The sequence below is a fragment of the Oncorhynchus nerka genome, linkage group LG5 (genome assembly GCF_034236695.1).
Source record: "Oncorhynchus nerka isolate Pitt River linkage group LG5, Oner_Uvic_2.0, whole genome shotgun sequence".
Classification (NCBI taxonomy): domain Eukaryota; kingdom Metazoa; phylum Chordata; class Actinopteri; order Salmoniformes; family Salmonidae; genus Oncorhynchus; species Oncorhynchus nerka.
The window spans coordinates 67,700,989-67,714,691 of NC_088400.1; positions in this window are offsets into that span (position 1 = coordinate 67,700,989).

Sequence of the window (13,703 nt, forward strand, 5' to 3'; positions counted from 1 at the left end):
GGTATGAAAGGCTGAGGAAGAAAGCAGGCATGTCAGAGGGAGGTATGAAAGGCTGAGGAAGAATGCAGGCATGTCAGAGGGAGGTATGAAACACTGAGGAGGAAAGCAAGTGTGTCAGAGGGAGGTATGAAAGGCTGAGGAAGAAAGCAGGCATTTCAGAGGGAGGTATGAAAGGCTGAGGAAGAAAGCAGGCATGTCAGAGGGAGGTATGAAAGGCTGAGGAAGAAAGCAGGCATGTCAGAGGGAGGTATGAAAGGCTGAGGAAGAATGCAGGCATGTCAGAGGGAGGTATGAAAGGCTGAGGAAGAAAGCAGGCATGTCAGAGGGAGGTATGAAAGGCTGAGGAAGAAAGCAGGCATGTTAGAGGGAGGTATGAAAGGCTGAGGAAGAAAGCAGGCATGTCAGAGGGAGGTATGAAAGGCTGAGGAAGAAAACAGGCATGTCAGAGGGAGGTATGAAAGGCTGAGGAAGAAAACAGGCATGTCAGAGGGAGGTATGAAAGGCTGAGGAAGAAAGCAGGCATGTCAGAGGGAGGTATGAAAGGCTGAGGAAGAAAGCAGGCATGTCAGAGGGAGGTATGAAAGGCTGAGGAAGAAAACAGGCATGTCAGAGGGAGGTATGAAAGGCTGAGGAAGAAAGCAGGCATGTCAGAGGGAGGTATGAAACACTGAGGAAGAATGCAGGCATGTCAGAGGGAGGTATGAAACACTGAGGAAGAAAGCAGGCTTGTCAGAGGGAGGCATGAAAGGCTGAGGAAGAAAGGAGGCATGTCAGAGGGAGGTATGAAAGGCTGAGGAAGAAAGCAGGCATGTCAGAGGGAGGTATGAAAGGCTGAGGAAGAATGCAGGCATGTCAGAGGGAGGTATGAAACACTGAGGAAGAATGCAGGCATGTCAGAGGGAGGTATGAAAGGCTGAGGAAGAAAGCAGGCATGTCAGAGGGAGGTATGAAACACTGAGGAAGAAAGCAGGCTTGTCAGAGGGAGGTATGAAAGGCTGAGGAAGAAAGCAGGCATGCCAGAGGGAGGTATGAAAGGCTGAGGAAGAAAGCAGGCATGTCAGAGGGAGGTATGAAAGGCTGAGGAAGAAAGCAGGCATGTCAGAGGGAGGTATGAAATGCTGAGGAAGAAAGCAGGCATGTCAGAGGGAGGTATGAAAGGCTGAGGAAGAAAGCAGGCATGTCAGAGGGAGGTATGAAAGGCTGAGGAAGAAAGCAGGCATGTCAGAGGGAGGTATGAAACACTGAGGAAGAATGCAGGCATGTCAGAGGGAGGTATGAAACACTGAGGAGGAAAGCAGGCATGTCAGAGGGAGGTATGAAAGGCTGAGGAAGAAAGCAGGCATGTCAGAGGGAGGTATGAAAGGCTGAGGAAGAATGCAGGCATGTCAGAGGGAGGTATGAAACACTGAGGAAGAAAGCAGGCATGTCAGAGGGAGGTATGAAAGGCTGAGGAAGAAAGCAGGCATGTCAGAGGGAGGTATGAAACACTGAGGAAGAAAGCAGGCTTGTCAGAGGGAGGTATGAAAGGCTGAGGAAGAAAGCAGGCATGCCAGAGGGAGGTATGAAAGGCTGAGGAAGAAAGCAGGCATGTCAGAGGGAGGTATGAAAGGCTGAGGAAGAAAGCAGGCATGTCAGAGGGAGGTATGAAAGGCTGAGGAAGAAAGCAGGCATGTCAGAGGGAGGTATGAAAGGCTGAGGAAGAAAGCAGGCATGTCAGAGGGAGGTATGAAAGGCTGAGGAAGAAAGCAGGCATGTCAGAGGGAGGTATGAAACACTGAGGAAGAATGCAGGCATGTCAGAGGGAGGTATGAAACACTGAGGAGGAAAGCAGGCATGTCAGAGGGAGGTATGAAAGGCTGAGGAAGAAAGCAGGCATGTCAGAGGGAGGTATGAAAGGCTGAGGAAGAATGCAGGCATGTCAGAGGGAGGTATGAAAGGCTTAGGAAGACAGCAGGCATGTCAGAGGGAGGTATGAAAGGCTGAGGAAGAAAGCAGGCATGTCAGAGGGAGGTATGAAAGGCTGAGGAAGAAAGCAGGCATGTCAGAGGGAGGTATGAAAGGCTGAGGAAGAAAGCAGGCATGTCAGAGGGAGGTATGAAAGGTTGAGGAAGAAAGCAGGCATGTCAGAGGGAGGTATGAAACACTGAAGAAGAAAGCAGGCATGTCAGAGGGAGGTATGAAAGGCTGAGGAAGAAAGCAGGCATGTCAGAGGGAGGTATGAAAGGCTGAGGAAGAAAGCAGACATGTCAGAGGGAGGTATGAAACGCTGAGGAAGAATGCAGGCATGTCAGAGGGAGGTATGAAAGGCTGAGGAAGAAAGCAGGCATGTCAGAGGGAGGTATGAAAGGCTGAGGAAGAAAGCAGGCATGTCAGAGGGAGGTATGAAAGGCTGAGGAAGAAAGCAGGCATGTCAGAGGGAGGTATGAAAGGTTGAGGAAGAATGCAGGCATGTCAGAGGGAGGTATGAAACACTGAGGAGGAAAGCAGGCATGTCAGAGGGAGGTATGAAAGGCTGAGGAAGAAAGCAGGCATGTCAGAGGGAGGTATGAAAGGCTGAGGAAGAAAGCAGGCATGTCAGAGGGAGGTATGAAAGGCTGAGGAAGAAAGCAGGCATGTCAGAGGGAGGTATGAAAGGCTGAGGAAGAAAGCAGGCATGTCAGAGGGAGGTATGAAAGGCTGAGGAAGAAAGCAGGCATGTCAGAGGGAGGTATGAAAGGCTGAGGAAGAAAGCAGGCATGTCAGAGGGAGGTATGAAAGGCTGAGGAAGAAAGCAGGCATGTCAGAGGGAGGTATGAAACACTGAGGAGGAAAGCAAGTGTGTCAGAGGGAGGTATGAAAGGCTGAGGAAGAAAGCAGGCATTTCAGAGGGAGGTATGAAAGGCTGAGGAAGAAAGCAGGCATGTCAGAGGGAGGTATGAAAGGCTGAGGAAGAAAGCAGGCATGTCAGAGGGAGGTATGAAAGGCTGAGGAAGAATGCAGGCATGTCAGAGGGAGGTATGAAAGGCTGAGGAAGAAAGCAGGCATGTCAGAGGGAGGTATGAAAGGCTGAGGAAGAAAGCAGGCATGTTAGAGGGAGGTATGAAAGGCTGAGGAAGAAAGCAGGCATGTCAGAGGGAGGTATGAAAGGCTGAGGAAGAAAACAGGCATGTCAGAGGGAGGTATGAAAGGCTGAGGAAGAAAACAGGCATGTCAGAGGGAGGTATGAAAGGCTGAGGAAGAAAGCAGGCATGTCAGAGGGAGGTATGAAAGGCTGAGGAAGAAAGCAGGCAAGTCAGAGTCGTAGCCATAAAAACACAGGGCAGCTTGACATGCTGGGGGAGCGTGAGAAATAGGTCACTCACCTGGAACATGGAAGGGCAGCGGATTAAGTTTCTGCTTTGCTCTGTGTACAATGATTTTCTTTGACCTCTCTGCCAACCCCCCACACCAACAAACCTTCACACGTGGGGGGTTGGCAGACAGCCCAGACAGCTGCACTTTTACTTGCGTTTAAGAGCAGTTGGAGGCCACGAAGGAGAGTTGTATGGCATTGAAGCTCGTCTGGAGGTTAGCTAACACAGTGTCCAAGGAGGGGCCAGAAGTATACAGAATGGTGTCGTCTGTGTAGAGGTGGATCAGAGAATCACCAGCAGCAAGAGCAACATCATTGATGTATACATAAAAGAGAGTCGGCCCGAGAATTGAACCCTGTGGCACACCCATAGAGACTGTCAGAGGTCCAGACAACAGGCCCTCCGATTTGACACACTGAACACTATCAGAGAAGTAGTTGGTAAACCAGGCGAGGCAATCATTTGAGAAACCAAGGCTGTCGAGTCTGCCAATAAGAATGTTGTGATTGACAGAGTCGAAGGCCTTGGCCAGGTCGATGAATACGGCTGCACAGTAATGTCTCTTAACGATGGCGGTTATGATATTGTTTAAAACCTTGAGCATGGCTGATGTGCACCCATGACCAGCTCTGAAACCAGATTGCATAGCGGAGAAGGTATGGTGGGATTCGAAATGGTCAGTAATCTGTTTGTTAACTTGGCTTTCGAAGACCTTAGAAAGACAGGGTAGGATAGATATAGGTCTGTACCAGTTTGGGTCTAGTCACCCTCTTTGAAGAGGGGGATGACCGCGGCAGCTTTCCAATGTTTGGGAATCTCAGACATTACGAAAGAAAGGTTGAACAGGCTAGTAATAGGGGTTGCAACAATTTCAGCAGATAATTTTAAGAAGAAACATGAGAAGAAGATCAAGAAATACCAGTCCCTCATCCTGTTGAATCCCTCAGAGTCAGCAGAATGAATGGAGAGCCTGAAATCTACCTGGTGAGGTCGGCTGCAAGCGCTTGACAGGCCAATCACTCTGGAGAGCCCTGGGGCTGCTCGGCATTGAAGGAGTGGCAAGGAATGACCTTTGGTAGAGCGAAGCAGACAGTAGGGACTCAGGGCTGAGTTGAGTGGTGGATTGAGGGGTTAGTTCCAGGATGCTGCCAACCAGCATTCTAGCCTGGTGTTTATAGTGGAGTCAGTAGTTTTTTTTAGCCTGGTGTTTATAGTGTAGTCAGTAGTTTTTTTAGCCTGGTATTTATAGTGTAGTTTGTAGTTTTTAGCCTGGTGTTTATAGTGTAGTCTGTAGTTTTTAGCCTGGTGTTTATAGTGTAGTCTGTAGTTTTTAGCCTGGTGTTTATAGAGTAGTCTGTAGTTTTTATACTGGTGTTTATAGTGTAGTCTGTAGTTTTTATACTGGTGTTTATAGTGTAGTCTGTAGTTTTTAGCCTGGTGTTTAGAGTGTAGTATGTAGTTTTTAGCCTGGTGTTTATAGTGTAGTCTGTAGTTTTTAGCCTGGTGTTTATAGTGTAGTCTGTAGTTTTTAGCCTGGTGTTTATAGTGTAGTCTGTAGTTTTTAGCCTAGTGTTTATAGTGTAGTCTGTAGTTTTTAGCCTGGTGTTTATAGTGTAATCTGTAGTTTTTAGCCTGGTGTTTATAGTGTAGTCTGTAGTTTTTAGCCTGGTGTATATAGTGTAGTCTGTAGTTTTTTAACCTGGTGTTTATCGTGTAGTCTGCAGTTTTTTTTACCTGGTGTTCACTGTGTACATAGTGTACATAGTGTATGTGGATGTTGTCTATATACAGTATATATGTATATTTGACTGGTACTGTATGTATATATATTATATATATATACACTAATGTTCAAAAGTTTGGGGTCGCTTTGAGATGCCCTTGTTAAAAAAAATAATTGTCCATTAAAATACATTGTAGACATGATTAATGTTGTAAATGACTACTGTAGCTGGAAACTGCAGATATTTAAAGGAATATCTACATAGGCGTACAGAGGCCCATTATCAGCATCCATCACTCCTGAGTTCCAATGGCTAATTGGGTTAGCTAATCTAAGTTTATCATTTTAAAAGGCTAATTGATCCTTAGAAAACCCTTTTGCAATTATGTTAGCACAACTGAAAACTGGTGTTCTGATTAAAGAAGCAATAAAACTGTCCATCTTTAGACTGTTGAGTATATGGAGCATCAGCATTTGTTGGCTCGATTACAGGCTCAAAATGGCCAGAAACAAAGAACTTTCTTCTGAAAGTCATCAGTCTATTCTTGTTCTGAGAAATGAAGGCTATTCCATGGATTATGGCTGTCTTTGCTACAGATAAGACTTGCTCTATATTTGATTTATTCAGGGTGATTTAAGATGTTCATTAAGAGGTTAAGAGGTTAAGAGTCTTCTATGATTTAGAATTGTGTAGGAAAATTGCTTTCACTTCAGATGTGCAAAAATGTATGATGCATTTAAATTATGAAATTATTATTATCCATATATAACCTTACTGTTTTTAGTTTGGTTTATGAATTTTTAAGTTTGGTTTATAGTCAATGATTGATTTATGTTTTGTCTGTTTGCTGCGAGGGATACAATAGCATCAATGAAGACATTGTTTCAGACTTTTATCCAAACATGTTCGATTTACTGTTAAGCCATTGTTTACATACTGTGAATAGACTACTGTCAGGTCTCAGATACAGTTGATAACAGAGTAGCCTTTGCTATCAGCCGTTTATTGGCAGTGATAATGACTTCTTTCTCTCATAAAAACCTTTCTACCCGGATGCAGACACAATGAAACTGGAACAGCATGGATCATCTTTATAGCATGCTTATAGCAACTGACACTATGTGTCCTTGTTTATGTGGTTTACTGAGTTAATTATCTTTTATAAAGTCTCTTTATCACAGGGGGATCTCAGCACATCCTCTGCCATTCCAACCACCATTGACATAACTACCCCAACTACTACTGCTCCTATAACCCCTGACCCTCCAACCACTACTGCCCCTATAACCCCTGACACTCCAACTAGTGCTCCTCCAACTAATGACACTCCAACTACTGATATGCCAACTACTGACCTTCCAACTACTCCAACTATCGGCATTTCAACTACCGGCACTCCAGCTACTGACACACCAACCACGACACACCAGCTACCGGCACTCCAACTTCCGGCACTCCAACTACCGGCACTCCAACTACTGACACACCAACTACCGGCACTCCAACTTCCGGCACTCCAACTACCGGCACTCCAACTACTGACACACCGACTACGACACACCAACTACTGGCACTTGAACTATTGACACTCGAACTATTGACACTCCAACTGCTGACACGTCAATTACTTACACTCCAACTACTGAATACCCTGCAGCTACTACTGGTCATCCAACTACTGGTTACCTAACAGAGAGAATACAGTAGACGGCAACCGTCAAAGCAGTGATTTATGACGTATTTTATGGGTCACTTGGTAACACCCATATATGTACATCCTGTCCTTCCATTCTCACGCTATTGAGTGAGTGTTTATTTAACTTCTTATGGCTGCCATCCCGTTAATAGGATAATTCTCATCAACAACCGCTGAATTGCATAGCACCACATTCAAATAATATTACTACAAATATTTATATTCATGAAATCACAAGTGCAATATAGCAAAACAGCTTAGCCTTTTGTTAATCCACCTGTCGTGACAGATTTTGAAAATATGCTTTACAGTGAAAGCAATCCAAAGCGTTTGTGTAAGTTTATCGATCGCTCGACAAAACATTATGTACACCTAGCATCAAGTAGATTGGTCACGAAAATCAGAAAAGCAATCAAATTAATCGTTTACCTTTGATGATCTTTGGATGTTTTCACTCACGAGACACCCAGTTACACAATAAATGTTCATTTTGTTCCATAAAGATTATTTTTATATCCAAAATACCTCAGTATGTTTGGCGCGTTATGTTCAGAATTCCACAGGAAAGAGGGGTCACGACAACGCAGACAAATTCCAAATAGTATCCGTAATGTCCACAGAAACATGTCAAACGTTTTTTATAATCAATCCTCAGGTTGTTTTTAAAATATATAATCGATAATATATTAACCGCAACTGTCTTTTTCAGTCAGAGAGGGAAAGGCAATGGCTGCCCAAACTCTGTTACGCTTACAAAATGATGCTGGCACCCGGCCATACAATGACGCGATGTTATCTTTCTCGCTCATTTTTCAAAATAAAAGCCTGAAACTATGTCTAAAGACTGTTGACACGTTGAGGAAGCGATAGGAAAAGGAATCTGGTTGATATCCCTTTAAATGGAGCAAAGGCATGCTATGGAACATGGAGTTTTCAAAATAGAAGTCACTTCCTGGTTTGATTTTCCTCAGGGTTTCACCTGCAATATCAAACCCGCCTGCAATATTAACCCCAGAACACTAAATAAGAAATTAAAATAAACCCTGAACGCTAAAGAAGAAATTAAACATGTCTCCTAGACAAATTGTAGGTGTACTGTGTTCCTCGTGTCAAGAACACAACGACAAAACCATCTAAGACATTCTTTGGGATGCCCCTGATTGTTTTAATGGAGTGCTGGATATGAGTGACGGCCATATGGGTTACGTTTTCCAACAAGAAAACCACAGCACCCTATTTCAAACAAAAGCCGGGGTTTTTTCTCCAGCGCTGCGGATGAGAGAATGGCTTAAGATACGGCTTGCGCTATGCCAGATCGAACAGGCCCTGAGTGGGACAACCCTGATGGGGACGCACTGGAAGAGGAAGTCTGCAGGCGAGATGATTTGAAAGCCATAAGAATCTCTTCAGTAGCGTATAGTCCCGACTCCAAAGTGACCATTATTTGTCCTGAATTCAATAGTTCCAATGCAACCAAATCAGTTAGTTCGTATGTATTTTCAAACGCCTGCACGGAGGTCAATTATTTTGTGCCTGTCTTTAGCTTTAGGTGGGGGGATTAACATACGTTCCTTAACATGATGAAACAACTGGAAAATATTTTCCAACATCGTGAACAATTACGCAGATGGGCGCTTCTATCCTTAAGACAGACTCAGGGCCTAAAGACAAGACGGTTGATCTATCCAGGGAAAGAAAACATATGGAACCTGGATGGAGCAGGATATCGTGCGGGGAAGATACATTGTCTGAACCAGTCAGACCCTGAAGATGGGGATTTAAAGACGGATGGATGTGTTTGTTGACCATAGAGCCTCCCCCTTTTCTGTAACAAAGGAATAGTAAAATGGTTTAACTAATTATAACATGTTTAATTCCTTATGGGTACCTGGGACGGTAGCGTCCAACCTGGCCAACATCCGGTGAAATTGCAGAGCGCCAAATTCAAAATAAATTACTATAAATATTTAACTTTCATGAAATTACAAGTGTAATGCATCAAAATAAAGCTGAACTTGTTTTTAATCCAGCCGCCGTGTCAGATTTCAAAAAGGCTTTACAGCGAAAGCAAACCATGCGATTATCTGAGGACAGCGCTCAGCACACAAAACGTTACATACAGTTACCAGCCAAGTAGATTAGTCACGAAAGTCAGAAATAGCAATAAAATTAATCACTTACCTTTGATGATCTTCGTATGGTTGCACTCACAAGACTCCCAGTTACACAATAAATGTTTGTTTTGTCCGATAAAGTCCTTCTTTATATCCAAAAACCTAAATTTTGTTGGCGCGTTTTGTTTAGTAATCCAATGGCTCAAATGCAGACGAAAATTACAAATACTACCGGTAAAGTTCGTAGAAACATGTCAAACGATGTTTATAATCAATTCTCAGGTCGTTTTTAACCTAAATAATCGATTATATTTCAACCGGACAATAGCGTCGTCAATATAAAAGAAAAAGTAAAGCAGCAAACAGCTCTGGGGACATCCCACTATCCACTCACTCAAAGTTGTTATTCTCCCTCATTCTCAGAATAAAAGCCTGAAACAATGGCTAAAGACTGTTCATAGTGGAAGCCATAGGGAACGGAATCTGGGTCCTATCCCTGTAAATGGTGGATAAGCTTTCAGTGGAAAAGAGCCATTTCAAAATAATGGCACTTCCTGGATGGATTTTCCACAGGTTTTCGCCTGCCATTTCAGTTCTGTTATACTCACAGACATTATTTTAACAGTTTTAGAAACATTGGAGTGTTTTCTTTACAAATATATTATATGCATAACCTAGCTTCTGGGCCTGAGTAGCAGGCAGTTTACTTTGAGCAAGCTTTTTATCCGGTGGTGAAAATAGTGCCCCCTACCCTAGTGAGGTTAAAAGGTCTGTACTAAAGATTTAGAATTAAATAAAGGGTTTCAAAATTGCATCTTACCTTTAATGAAAGGAATCTCAGCCTTTTCTCTCTCTCTGTCTCTGTGTGTGTCTCAGAGAAAGCCTTCTGGGAAAGAGGTGTGTATGTGTGTGGGTCTCTGCAATTGTGTTTGAAACAATTCAACATTAGGGGGTCATTTGCACATAGGGTTCCCCCAAAACAACAGATGTTATTTCCTGAGGATGGGTGGGGGATTAACAGTCAACAGTCAATTAAATGTTAGATATTACTGCACTGTTGGATCTCTCTCTCTCACTCTCTCTCTCTCTCTCTCTCTCTCTCTCTCTCTCGATCCTGAAATAGATCGTCAAGATAGGTTTCTCAGAGCCTTTAACAGGGCTCTAAAAGCCAGAGAGGTTCAGCTACACACACGTATGGTTGCTTTACTGAGGCGTCAATACAGTCATGGTCTACCCTTCTGGCATAGAACATAGATTGTTAAGCAACAATCTGATTAAAAAACGCCCAAACAAGCAATAAAAACTGTACGTAACATGGATACTTCTAGAATACCAACAGAACTCACATCATTAATTGACCAAATGAATGAGACAGGGCCAACCTCCCCACCAACACCCATTATCACAGGTCCCCCCGGAACTCATTTCCCTAATTAACCGAATGAGACAGGGCCAACATCCCCATCAATCAAATCAAATCAAATGTATTTATATAGCCCTTCGTACATCAGCTGATATCTCAAAGTGCTGTACAGAAACCCAGCCTAAAACCCCAAACAGCAAGGAATGCAGGTGTAGAAGCACGGTGGCTAAAAACTCCCTAGAAAGGCCAGAACCTAGGAAGAAACCTAGAGAGGAACCAGGCTATGAGGGGTGGTCAGTCCTCTTCTGGCTGTGCCGGGTGGAGATTATAACAGAACATGGCCAAGATGTTCAAATGTTCATAAATGACCAGCAGGGTCAAATAATAATAATTATAGTAGTTCAGCAGTAGTGCAGCAAGTCAGCACCTCAGGAGTAAATGTCAGTTGGCTTTTTATAGCCGATCACTAAGAGTATCTCTACCACTCCTGCTGTTTCTAGAGAGTTGAAAACAGCAGGTCTGGGACAGGTAGCACGTCCGGTGAACAGGTCAGGATTCCATAGCCGCAGGCAGAACAGTTGAAACTGGAGCAGCAGCACAGCCAGGTGGACTGGGAACAGCAAGGAGTCATCGTGCCAGGTAGTCCTGAGGTATGGTCCTGGGGCTCAGGTCCTCCGAGAGAAAGAAAGAATAAGAGAGAGCATACTTAAATTCACACAGGACACCGGATAAGGCAGGAGAAGTACTCCAGATATAACAGACTGACCCTAGCCCCCCAACACATAAACTACTGCAGCATAAATACTGGAGGCTGAGACAGGAGGGGTCAGGAGACACTGTGGCCCCATCCAACCCAGACATGAAGATCACGTCAGTGACTCAACCCACTCAAGTGACGTAACCCTCCTAGGGACGGCATGAAAGAGCACCAGTAAGCCAGTGACTCAGCCCCTATAGGGTTAGAGGCAGAGAATCCCAGTGGAAAGAGGGGAACCGGCCAGGCAGAGACAACAAGGGCGGTTCGTTGCTCCAGAGCCTTTCCGTTCACCTTCACACTCCTGGGCCAGACTACACTCAATCCTATGACCCACTGAAGAGATGAGTAAAGACTTAAAGTTTGAGACCAAGTCTGCGTCTCTCACACGGGTAGGAAAACCATTCCATAAAAATTGAGCTCTATAGGAGAAAGCCCTCCCTCCAGCTGTTTGCTTAGACATTCTAGGGACAATTAGGAGGCCTGCGTATTGTGACCGCAGCGTACATGTAGGTATGTACGGCAGGACCAAATCAGAAAGATAGGTAGGAGCAAGCCGATGTAATGCTCTGTAGGTTAGCAGTAAAACCTTGAAATCAGCCCCTAGATGGAAAAAAGCTGTCCTTGAAACAGTCTTGATATGTTCGTCAAAAGAGAGATCATCAATAACTCAGACACCTGAACACCCATTATCACAGGTCCCCCCGGAACTCATATCCTTAATTAACCAAATGAATGAGGCAGGGCCAACTTCCCCATCAATAACTCAGACACCTGAACACCCATTATCACAGGTCCCCCTGGAACTCATATCCTTAATTAACCAAATGAATGAGACAGGGCCAACCTCCCCATCAATAACTCAGACACCTGAACACCCATTATCACAGGTCCCCCTGGAACTCACATCCTTAATTAACCAAATGAATGAAAGCACAACATCTTCAACATCCCCCCCACACACACACCTCCTTTAACTCCTATGTCCGAAGACTCTGAGCAACCCCACAATGTTTTTGAGGAATTGGAAAATTGTGTAATAAATCAGAGTGGTGATGGTATTGATAGATGTGTCCGTGTTGTGTACTGCAATAAATTCAGCAATACAGATATTTGTCTGTTTTTTTATTTCACATGTATGAATCAGAGCCTTGATTATGCAGTTTTTATGTGATGATCTTGGATTCTCTTGGCGAACTTTTAGAAAGGGCTACAGATTTTGCAGGACCTCGGGATGTCTTACAACTTGAAATATGCGGAGATAGTCTGCAAAACACAGCATCTCTTGTTTTACCCAATGGCGAAGCAGATCTTGAACAATTTATTGCCCTGCTGGAGCGCCTTGTTCAATCTAATTTAGCCATCATTGCTGATAGGACCCTAGAGCTTGTTGTACAAATAGTTCCCCAACCCCTAGGCAGAGGGGTTCAGAGAAGGAAACTTGATAGTCTCATGCAATCAGAAATCATAAACAATAAGAAGGCATATCTCATAAACGTTAACAATCCTGTTAATCAGTTTCACATTTACTCAACCCTGGATGTACTGATCTAGAAGCTTTACAAAAGGCTAGGGAGCTCCAAAATGCCGTCGATCTAGGTATACAGGAGGCTGTCGCTTTCTCTGACGTAGTCAAATTTGAAAATGTTCTGAACATCAAGATTGTGGTTTTGTACCATAGTAGAGGTAATTCAGCTCTCTTGAAATTCCAGAACAACCCACCACCTCATCCTCAGATTCTGTACTTTTATGTGCAAAACGCCCATTATTATGCTATTACCAACATCAGAGATTTTTTAGGAGCACCATATGTGTGTCCATCATGTCATACAGGCTACACCCGAAAGGGGGGGGCACTCTTGGTTATAACTGTTCAGTATGTCAGGATGAAAAATGTCCGATGCAACCCTTAAACCTAACACTCTGTGTGGATTGTCAACGCACATGTCATTCGGCCTACTGCTATGAAAAACACAAAATTGAAACCTGGCACCCCAAAGCATGTAAATCTGCAAGCAGTTGTGACATTAACAAGAAATGACCAAAATGCCATTGCAATTACAACCTTAAAATAGTCAACCCCAAAACTCACGTGTGTGGAATCATACATTGCCCAATCTGTAAAGGGCCTTTGAAAAGCAGAGACACTGAAGTGGTTCAATAAGTGCCACACGAGTGTTATATTCAGCCCTTGGCTGAAGATGAACATTCAGAGAAATATGTGTTTTATGACTTTGAGTCTAATCAGCAATCCGGGGTTCATTTGCCTATTTTTGTAATCTACCATGACTTTCAAGGGTGAAAAGTGGCCGGCAGAGGGAACCAATTGTGCACTACTCGTTCTAAAACACTTCAGAAAACCCCAGTACAGAAACTTCACGTTTGTAGCTCACAATTCTAGAGCCTATGATTCCTATCTTCTTTTGAACCCCTTGATACAACAAGGCGTTGCACCCAGGGTCATAGCGCAAGGTAGTAATATCTTGTGTTTTGGAGACCCCGCTTTCAACCAGAGATACATTGACAGTCTAAATTTCTTACCTATGAGATTGCCTCTAATGCCTGAGGCCTTGGGTTTTGAAAACTCTGTGAAAGGCTGGTTTCCTAATTTCTTCACATCTGAGGAGAATCTACATTATATTGGATCTTAACCAGGCCCCATGAAATGTACGGGTGTGATCAAATGTCTCCCAAAGTGCAAGAGAGATTCATGACATGGT